The sequence below is a fragment of the Drosophila ananassae genome, assembly GCF_017639315.1.
Source record: "Drosophila ananassae strain 14024-0371.13 chromosome 4 unlocalized genomic scaffold, ASM1763931v2 tig00000054, whole genome shotgun sequence".
In the NCBI taxonomy this organism is placed as follows: Eukaryota; Metazoa; Arthropoda; class Insecta; order Diptera; family Drosophilidae; genus Drosophila; species Drosophila ananassae.
The window spans coordinates 1,342,327-1,353,805 of record NW_025319037.1 but is presented as its reverse complement, the minus strand read 5'-3'; the positions used below and the strand labels follow the sequence as shown (position 1 = coordinate 1,353,805).

The following is an 11,479-nucleotide window of genomic DNA, read 5'->3' as shown; positions in this document are numbered from 1 at the left end:
TCAACAGTTCCATACCTGGCCACCCAGTGCTTGCAATATTTTGCGGACACAGCACCTGAGCATCTGGCTGCTGCCCTTCGACAGCCCAGTCGGACCTGGTGCACGCTTTCTTGCTGAAAGCGTGCAGCATTGACGTGCGCCGCGCACTCCCAACATAGGAAACGCATCATTCCAAATTACATTAGCGTGGCCGGGAAATTCAGCACGTGCATCAAAACTTGCGCGTCTCGCGACGAGAAAAAGATGCACTCAGGATGCACACCGTACGCAGCCTTGCTCGAGAAAAAGTGACCGAAAGGCGACAAGGGAAATTTTTATTCAAGAAAAAATTTTTTTTGCTTTTGCTTTTTTTTTTGCTTTTATTCGTTTTTATTTTATTAAATTAAAATTAAATATAAGTTACACTGTTAATTAATACACTGCTAAAATTAAAACTAAAAATTAAAACTAAAAATTGAAACTACAAATTAAAACTAAAAATTAAAAATAAAAGTAAACAATATTTAAACATTCTGCTTAATTTAAATTGTCAAGTAATGGCGGGGAATTTTCTTTGTTTTTTTTGGATTTTTCCTTATAATTTTTATTTTTGGCTCTCCTTATTCCATCCCGGATGGCCCTAATGAAGTCGTCGTAGGTGGAAAAATCACTCCTTGTTGATTCTGTGAAATAAAAAGAAACGTGAATTAAATTATAATGAAAAAACAGAAACAAAAAAATATGACAATGACAAATGACATATTGACAATGCAACTTTTTGCTGATATACATACTAACATACATACATAAACATCAAAACAATGCGACAATTTCTTCTTTATTCTAGTAATTCTACCCACTAATTATAATGAGTATTATTAGTAGCTAGAATGTTACAAATATATGTGTTATAAGTTTAGTTAAATAAGATGAATACTTACATTTCTTTTGTTAAAATGCAATTCAACACGTTCAATTCAACTAAATGCACTAGAATAAATAGAGTGGGGGAGTTGCCATACTTTAAAGCTACTATCGATTCCCGCACTTAGAAAAATATCGCCCACGCGATGGCAACCCTTTCACCCATTTTTTATATTATATTTTTTTGTTTTCTGTATTTACACAATTCACTATTAAGAAATGTATTTATTTTTAAGATTTACATTATTATTCAATTTTTTTTTTTTTGCTTGAGGTGTGTAACTTTTGTTTTTACTCCTTTATTTTTTTTTTTAATAATAAAATTAAACTATTTTAGTTCAATTTAAAATTTTTTGTTTTTATTTTGTATTTAAACAATTTGTTTAAATTGACACTTCTATAACTTAAAAGTATTCAATGAATAATATAAAATATAATATTAATAATTTGGCATGAATAAATTTTTTCTAAGTTAAATGTCCCACGCAAAAATTTTTCTAAGTCCCAAACGAGATGAAAATTTTCTAAGTCCCCTTTTTTTCAGAGCAATTGCTTTGAAAAGGGAAAAAATTTCCTTGATGTCTGCATGCAAGCGGAAAACGGTGCAAAAAAGCGCGCGTCAGGCGACTGCGGCACGATGCATGCACCAAAAAGTCCGACTGGGAGGGTTGTTACGTATAGAGGTATATGACAGGGTAGATGACTAAGTAAAAGGGATCAACTTATAAACCTGTTGGGAGAAGCGAAATTCAAACTAAGAAAATAATGCGCAAACCACCCAGCATTACTAGTAGACATTCCGGAAGAAGACCAAGAAATGAATCTCGACTTCAGTAACTTTACCCAACAAACCGTCAAGACGCTCGGAATTATTTGGGATCCACACGGAGATTGGCTTCAAGGATGTGCGGGGACAGAAGACACATGAATCATCACTAAGAGGATCGTGTGTTCAGAACTTGCGAAAATCTTTGATCCTCTAGGGTTGTTTGGTTCAGTTGGCACAACGGCAAAGATAAGAATGCAACTATTATGGGAGCTGAAGATCCGGAGGCATTCAACTACATGTGCTTGAAGATGCATCAGAAGCAGCATATGGGGCAGTGGCATATTTACGAACAAGTAATAAGACAGGCAATATTTTCACACGATTGCTTTGTTCAAACACACGGGTAGCCCCCCTAATGAAACAGACCTTACCACGCTTAGAGCTCTGTGCAGCGGTATTAGCAGCTCAGGTCGCAAAAAAAGTAAAAACCGATATAGCTATGATCCGATTCTGAGTTTGCATGGATCAACGCCTCCTCATTTCAAAAGTTTGTAGCGAACCGGGTCGCCCAGATTCAAGAACTAGCCATTAAATCAGAAGAGTGGATGGAAGAAATCAACCACCACGGATCATACAATACGATGTTTCAAATAATAGGCAGAATGCGGCGATTTATTTTTAATTGCCGCAAGCCAGAGAAGAAAAGGACTGGACCATTGTCACCAGTAGAATTGAATGAGGCGTTAGGAGTGGTAATTCGGGAAATACAGTCCGAGCAATTCCTACCATCCATTTTGCAACTCGAGAAGACAAAAAATCCATTACGAGCACTAGATCCGTTCATAGTCACGGACGGAATAATTCGAGTAGGGGGACGTCTACAAAACGCCGCATTATCGTATGATGCCACACATCCAATGTTATTAGCTCCGAAACACCCATTAACAATACTCTTATTTCAATGGAAACATCAGCAATTGGCACATTGCGGACCACAGGCATTATTATGCAACATTAGGCAACGGTTCTGGTCATTAAGAGTCAGCCTTTACTCAAAAAACAGTCAGCCGTTGTATCAGATGTTGCCGAGTTCGACCTAAATTGTTGAATCAAATAATGAGTCCACTACCGGCGGATCGAGTTCAACAACATAGACATAAAAATTGCGGAGTGGATTACTGCGGGCCATTTTGGACTCACTATAAAATCCGAGGAAAACGACCACATAGAGTGTATCTAGCAGTGTTTTGTTGTTTTTCAACCAAGGCAGTACACCTTGATGTAGTAACAGATTTGACTACCCAAGCCTTCCTGGCAGCATTACAGAGAATTTGAGGACGACGAGGACTGCCATCGGAAATCTATAGTGACAACGCGACCAACTTTGTTGGAGCCTAGAATGAATTATACACAAGATACACAAGACCTGCGCGAATCTGAGCATAGAAAACAAATTTATACCACATCGGGCACCCTATTTCGGAGGCCCCAAATTCACCTTCATGAATTATAGAATCTGTCAAAGTGGACTAAGTTGTTAGACGGTAAAGATTGGTGATCTCGTCATAATAAAAGAAGACAACAATTCGCTCCGTTGAATTGGCCCCTCGGACGCATTATAAGGGTATAAGGGAGGGTCGGCGAGATCCGAGTTGCAGAAATACGAACAACATCCGGCAATATAACACGGGCCATACACCGACTGGCGGTGCTACTAAACAACAATAGGAAGGAGGAAACCAACTAATAAAAAAAAAAAAATTTTGTGTGTCTAGGGACACCCGTGAGGAACTAAGTTCCTTTAGCATGTTTTCGTTTAACAGGCATGACAAGATGGAGGTCAATGAGGGAGAAACAGGAGTGAACGAAGGCGAAAAATGATGTACAACAATAATTTACAACATTTATACAAACATTTTTTTTAATTTTACTTATTTATTCTAGGTATATAGACAAAAATATCACAAAATAAAACTGAAAATTGAATAATGAAAAAAAAAGAGATTGTCAATGAAAACTGAAGATATGAATTACAATTTCAAAATCGTCTATCTGTCGCATTTCTTTAAATAAGAGATAATTTGACGTGTAATACTTTAGTTTTCTGATATTTTTGAAAAAAATATTTTTGTGTGATATATTGACGTGTTTTCTTTTTTACAATGATATTTAGGAGTGATACTGAATGCAACAAGTGGTAAATTCTCAGAATCCAAAAATTTTCGGCTTCTCTACAGTTCTCTGATAATATTTCGTAATTCGTTTTTTTATACGCTTGCAGAGGGTATTAAATTTTGGTGGTAATCCAATTTATGAGCAAATTGAAAGCAACATAACCATCCAAAGGCTAATAAAAAACTTCACTAAGGACGCCGCAAAGCGAAAGCTCAAGGAAGGATACTTCGAGGAGAGACTCAAACGGCTTACTCACTCATGGACCCAAATTGAAAAGAATGATGCCAAGCGCCACGAGCTAGAACTAAGTCCGGAAAATGGGTATTTCACAAAAGCCAAAGCGCTAGAAGAACTTGTGAATATATATTGTAATCTTTCGCTCGAACTACCGAACTGAGCGGAGGTGCTTTGCCCGAGCTCCGGGAAAACTGCAACACAATAGTTGCAATAAAAAAAAAAACCGTAGAGTAACCACAATTTATTAAAAGCAATAGACAAGCTTTTTCTAATAGTTGTGATATGCAAAAACAAAAACTAGTGCATTATTTTAAATAAATAAGCGCCACGCAAAGCGCTCATTGATCAACGATCAAAAGCACGAGCGTAGAAGCTCAGTGAACCAAAGAAAGGGCTTCTACTCTTACTTTTCAACCCGCGATATCGAAATGGAAAAAACGGCGATTAAGAGCAACCGGGCTCTACTGACCGCTGAAAGCCAAAGGGCACGGTCTTGTTCACCCGCTCTGCTCACTCCGACTCACGCGTCATGGAGTTCGCAGTGTAAAACCCCCCTCCAATGGCGGAACCAAATTTCGCACCAACAACAAGCAGTGTTGCAATTTCTGCAACCACAGCGACAACCACTGCAACTCAAAATACCGCGACATCAACGATATACAGCGAGCACAAAAAAAAAAACTTCGGAAAGTGACAAAAAGGGCCTGGCCATACAGACTGGATTGGATCACTACATCCAATTTAAGCGCAAGCTCAGCCCGCAGAGTAATCCGGCAGGCAAAAAAACAAAAATTAACCGCGTCCAGACGATTGACGAAGAACCAGGCAGATCCAGTAGTAACAGATTTGCCTTACTGGCAGAGGTTGACGAAAACCATCCACCGCCAGACACCGAAAAAAAACCCAAGCCGCCAAGCAATCTATATCAGGGAGAAAAACTCAAGTGCCCTGGTCAACCGAATTACGGCGTTGATCGAGAACGGTGACAACTTTCATGTTGTCCCGCTAATTAAAGGGAACATCCACGAAACAAAAGTGGAAACCAAGGCTGAAGAGCACTTCCGTATCGTGACCAAATATTTGGAAAATGATCGGATAAACTATTGCACGTATCAGCTGAAAAGCAGCAAAGGTGGTAGTAAATACATGTGGTAGTAAAGGGAATCGAAACCGATGTTACCGCCGCGGAAATAAAAACCGCCCTTAAAGAAAAGGGATTCGCCGCCAAGAACGTTATTAACATTTTAAATAAAGATAAAAAGCCACAACCACTCTTCAAGGTCGAGCTCGAACAAAAAGCAGGTCGCTGAAGAAGAATGAAGTTCACCCAATCTACAAGCTGCAATATCTTTTGCATCGGAGAATCACAGTTGAAGAGCCACGTAAACGCAATGCACTAACTGCCAAGAGTATGGACACACTAGGTCATACTGCACACTTCGGGTTGTCTGTGTAGTCTGAGGGGACACCCTCAGCTCCACTTACTGCACTACAAACAAGGGCAATACCGCGAAGAAATGTGGAAACTGCGGAGGCAACCATACGGCAAACTATAGAGGATGTATGGTGTACAAGGAGTTAAAGAGTCGCAGGCGTCAAGCGACCGCAACGCGCAACCAAAATCCACAGAATGTGTGCATTGCATCAAAAGCTACGCCAGACGTCTTTTTCGCCAAAGCTGCGAGGTCCTCATTCGGTCCTTTAAACACCACCACAACACGCCAATGGTGTCTCACGGCATAAACTAGAATTGTCACGATTCTTGATCGATAACCTTATTGACGTTTTGCTACTGGTGGAAACGTATCTTACATACAAATACAACTTTTAAATAAATGGCTATATAATCTACCGCATAGATCATCCAGATGGGAAAGCCCACGGCGGAACTGGAGTTCTAATCAGAGAACGTTTAAAACACCATTTTCACAAAAGGTTCGAAACGAACTTCTTGCAGGCCACATCGATACAAATTCAGTCAAGAAACGGAAGCCTTTCAATCGCTGCTGTTTACTGCCCTCCTCGTTTCTCAATCTCGGAAGGACAATTTATGGACTTCTACAATTCACATGGGGATCGTTTTATAGCCGCAGGAGACTACAACGCTAAACACACGCACTGGGGATCACGTCTAGTGACTCCCAGAGGAAGGCAATTGTACAATGCAATTGTAAATGTGAGAAATAAACTAGTCTATGTTTCCCCTGGAAGTCCCACATACTGGCCAACCGACCCACGCAAGCTCCCACACCCTTTTGATTTTGTGGTGACAAAAAACTTACCTTGCAATCTAATAAGTGCCAAAGCAGTTTCGGACTTATCATCAGACCACTAAAAGCTTGTGCTTTTAACGCTTCTTCAAATCCCAGAAATAACTGAACACCCCCTCAGCCTGACATCGCCAAAAACGAACTGGCTTAAATACAAAAAGTACAGGAGTGCCCACATAGAACTCGCCCCGGAGTTTAAAATGGAATCGGATATCGATTACACTACGAGCGCCCTGGAAGAAGTACTCGTTGCGGCAGCCAAAATCTCTACTCCTCAAGGGAAGGAAGTAGACCGAAACGAATACCACAAATCTAATCAGCAAATCGAACAGCTCGTGCGAGAAAAGAGGCGCACGCGTCGTGATTGGCAAAACAGCAGATCACCAGCTTCAAAGCCACGCCTTAAGGAAGCAACACGATCACTCGACCAGGCTCTTCGCCAACAGGAAGAAAATGCACAGCTGAGGTACATCCCGAATCTTTCACCAACAAGCACAATGTATCTCTGTGGAGGGCCCACCCAAATCTCAGCGTTCCAATCGAAACGGCTACCCATAAGAAACTCTTCGGGATGCTGGGCCCGCAGCGACGAAGACCGAGCTGAAACATTCGCTACACATCTCGAAAGTGTCTTCCAGCCAAACCCTGCCTCAAATTCATTCCTTCTGCCAGTCATTCAGCCAGAGGCTACCCCTCAATCAACTGCACCTTCATTCCCGCCGAACGAAATCGAAAGAGTCATAAGAGGGCTAAAACCAAAAAAGGCTCGCGGAGGTGATCTACTGACGCCAAAGTTGCTGATCGAACTTCCAAAATACGCTACAGAGGTCGTCTGCAAACTACTTAATCATTAATCTTGGCTATTTACCAAAAAAGAGGAAGAAACCCATCATTATAATGATACCGAAGCCTGGAAAAGACCACACAACACCGTCATCGTACAGACCAATAAGCCTTCTATCTTGTTTGCCTAAATTGTTTCAAAAATGCTTGCTAATTTGAATAATACCACATCTGGAAGCTTGCAAAATTATCCTGGCAACCAATTTGGCGTCCGAAGAAACCACGGAACCATCGAGCAAGTTAACAGATTAATATCCGAAATACGCTCAGCATCCGAACAGCGAGAATACTGTAGCGCTATTTTTTTCGACGTATCTTAAGCATCATGCATAAAATAAAAACGTATTTGCCGATATACACCCATAAGCTACTGGAGTTATACCTCTACAATAGGGTATTCTCAGTGAGATGCAACGCAGCTACTTCGCAGCTACTTGCATTTAAATAAACGAACAAAAGTGTAAACATGTAACATCGAATGCAAGATGGTGCACCTAAAACTGAAAGCCAGCAGCCTCCCCTGGATCATAAACTCACGATCGCCACTGTGCCTGGACTACAAGCTACTACTCTACAATTCAGTCCTAAAGCCAATCTGGACCTTTTGCTCCCATCTGTGGGGGAACGCGAGCAGCAGCAACATAGACATCATACAGCACGCACAATCAAAAAACTTAGTTCTACTATCCGCTTGGTATCATCCGCCGGGATCTGGGCATTTTAGGGCCGTTTAACTCTGTATCAGTCAACATGACTTTTAGTTAAGTTAATAATATAAGATTTGATACACCTCTTGTTAGTCTCCCAAAGAGAAGATTCAAGAAATAAAAGCAACGTTATATGACAAAAAAAAAAAAAAATTTCCAATGGAATACCATCAGGGTCAGGGCCGTCACAAAGGCCCCGGAAAACAGTAGAAAATCCCGAGCCAAAGGCGAGGAAACGAAGGAGAAGACCCTCGATTAACATCATTAAATCGAAGACACGAAGGACGGTTAGACGATATGGAAGTCTTTCTGTGCAACCGCACCGAACTGCACCACACACATCAGACAACACATGAAGGAGCTATGGAAGCAAATCGTCACTGGATACCATTATCTCAATGACCTGGAACCAACCTTAAAAAATGATGGACATACCGATGACAGATTTCTGGTTGCACGAGCAGAATACTTTTCGTTTCTCAACGAAGAATCACAATCGATTTGTAATACCACCATTTGTAATACCACCAGTCGAAATTCCAAAATTTGACGGAGATTATCTGAAGTGGCCCAGGTTCTGCGACATCTTCACGGAATTGGTCCTTAACCAAGAGTATAGCGATGTGGTAAATTTCCGGTATTTGGAGGACCATGTGGTTGAAAAGGCCATGAATTAAATCTCCACAACATTTGGAGGACATGCCAGTTATCAAGATACCTGGCAGCGACTAAAGTCTGGGTATCAGAATGAACGAATCCTCATCAAATCGACACTTGCAACCTCGTTTGCACATCCAAAATCAAATGGATCAGCAGATCAGGTACGTAGCTTACATGATGCTGTGCATCCACGGCAATCATCGACTTCAAACCTGCCCAAAATTTTTGGTAATGACTCCGAGTGAAAGGACACAAAGAATAACAAGGATGAACGCCTGCACAAGCTGTTTATCCGTATACCATACAATTAATACATGCAAATCTAAGTTCTCATGTTCTCATTCATATGAGAACAAGAACAGTTTGGGCATATGACTAGATTAACAGCCAAACAATTAACATCAACCCGTTAAGTCGTTCCACATCATTGTGTGCTAAAATCTGACAGTAGTACCATCAAATTTCGGGTTGCATTTGACTCATTTGCAACTACTACAAGTGGAAGGAGTTTAAATAATCTCTTACGGATTGGACCAACAGTTCAAAGCGAATATATCTATTCTTTTACGGTTCCGATCGTACCAATATGTTTTCACATCAGACGTAGAGAAAATGTACCGACAGATTATGATTCACCCAGACGACCGAAAGTTTAAAATTATAGACGGAAGCTTATGGAACCATTAAAATATTATAAACTGAACACTGTAATCTATGACAAATCAACAGCTCCATACCTGGCCACCCAGTGCTTGCAATATTTTGCGGACACAGCACCTGAGCATCTGGCTGCTGCCCTTCGACAGGGTTGTTACGTATAGAGGTATATGACAGGGTAGATGACTAAGTAAAAGGGATCAACTTATAAACCTGTTGGGAGAAGCGAAATTCAAACTAAGAAAATAATGCGCAAACCACCCAGCATTACTAGTAGACATTCCGGAAGAAGACCAAGAAATGAATCTCGACTTCAGTAACTTTACCCAACAAACCGTCAAGACGCTCGGAATTATTTGGGATCCACACGGAGATTGGCTTCAAGGATGTGCGGGGACAGAAGACACATGAATCATCACTAAGAGGATCGTGTGTTCAGAACTTGCGAAAATCTTTGATCCTCTAGGGTTGTTTGGTTCAGTTGGCACAACGGCAAAGATAAGAATGCAACTATTATGGGAGCCGAAGATCCGGAGGCATTCAACTACATGTGCTTGAAGATGCATCAGAAGCAGCATATGGGGCAGTGGCGTATTTACGAACAAGTAATAAGACAGGCAATATTTTCACACGATTGCTTTGTTCAAACACACGGGTAGCCCCCCTAATGAAACAGACCTTACCACGCTTAGAGCTCTGTGCAGCGGTATTAGCAGCTCAGGTCGCAAAAAAAGTAAAAACCGATCTTAACTTAAAACTAGAAGCGATATAGTTATGATCCGATTCTAAGTTTGCATGGATCAACGCCTGGCGGAACAAATCGTCTTGAACATCTGCAAGGGCATACGTATTTTGAAAGATGACGTGTGCCTGCTGTATGAATATTTGAATTTTGTAATATCCAAGCTTTGGCTTTGATGTAAGCCGAGATATCAATCTCCGAAGTATCAGGGGCAAGCCGGGAAACAAAAATATGTTTCGATGGTGGGATCACCTGCAAGGGTTTTAGTGCCGCCGTAACTAATACTGCGGCATCAGTACGTACCGGGGTCACCCTGTTTGGTGACTATTACAGGGGTTTGAATTATTGGGTCTGGGATCACTTGAAGCGATGCCACAAAGGACATATCGGACAATCGCTCATTAATTCCGAGATATTCGGAAGCCGAATTTTTCTCAGGTCCGGCCCTTGGGGTGGCCAGAGATATAAGCGGCTGCATAGTAGTCGGCTGAGCAGGCTGAAGATTATTCTACCCAAGCACATCACTAAAGTCGGATTTCTTACGCTATGGAGACTCATTTAGTAGTTGAAGACTACTAAACTGTGTATCGAGCGCACAGAGTTTGTCATTGATTTTACGAAAACCACTAATCAACTTCTTGAAACCGCTTTTAGTCTGCCTCATGAACGATCTCATTTCGTCCTGAACAGTACGACAACCGTCACAGAAAAAATGGAGACCAGACCTACGTGCGATTGCATCCGAAACCGGGGCCGTGAACCCGGCACACTTAGCGTGTAAAACGTTTTCACAGAGCCAGCAATGGATGGTAGGCTGGGAAGAAGAGATTGTCTTATTACAAGACTTCAATGCACAGACCAATTTAAATTCCATAATTATTAAGAATTTAAATAATTAATTTATTAAAAATTTTCCAAAATTTAATAATTAATTTATTAAAAATTAAATAATTAATTTATTAGGTTAGGTTAGGTTAGGTTAAGGCGGTGATGCTAGGGGGTCATAGAAGACCCCCCCGCTTCCACTTGAGCCGCTAGGGCTCCTTGTGTTACCGCTGGGGCAAGGGTTATGCTGTTCAGCCATCTCATTGAGAGATCTGCGACAGTCATTGACTGTCCTGGAGTTGGACGAGAATCCGTCTAGTGCCTTGAGGGCTGCTTGACTGTCGGAGAAGATGCATATTGTATCCCGATTGCCCCTTAGTGCTGGGGATTCCAGTGCTTCCCTAATGGCTACTACTTCAGCCTGGAAAACACTGCAGTGGTCAGGGAGTCTGAAGGACTCCTTTAGGCTCAAATGTTCACAAAAGTAACCGCCTCCCACCTGGCCGTTAAGTTTTGCTCCATCTGTGTAGATGTGAATGGAGCCCTCCGGTCCCGGTGTCCGGGCGTCCCATTCCTCCCTCGAGGGGATGATGATTCTGTAATTATTGGTGAGTTGGACGATGGGCACGCAGTAGTCCCCGTGCCCCCCTCAGGCATGAAGTGATGTAGGTTCAGTCTGGTATGACCAAAA

The 11,479-nt window shown here is 41.4% G+C and overlaps 1 long non-coding RNA gene across 1 annotated transcript; it reads right to left on the bottom strand.

Annotated features, from left to right (window-relative positions):
- Window positions 1-566: 566 nt before the first annotated feature.
- Window positions 567-3,597, bottom strand: LOC116655092. The gene is made up of 2 exons (XR_004310252.2): window positions 921-3,597; window positions 567-662 (listed from the first exon to the last, which is right to left on the bottom strand). It is a non-coding gene; the product is annotated as an uncharacterized LOC116655092 (long non-coding RNA).
- Window positions 3,598-11,479: the final 7,882 nt, after the last annotated feature.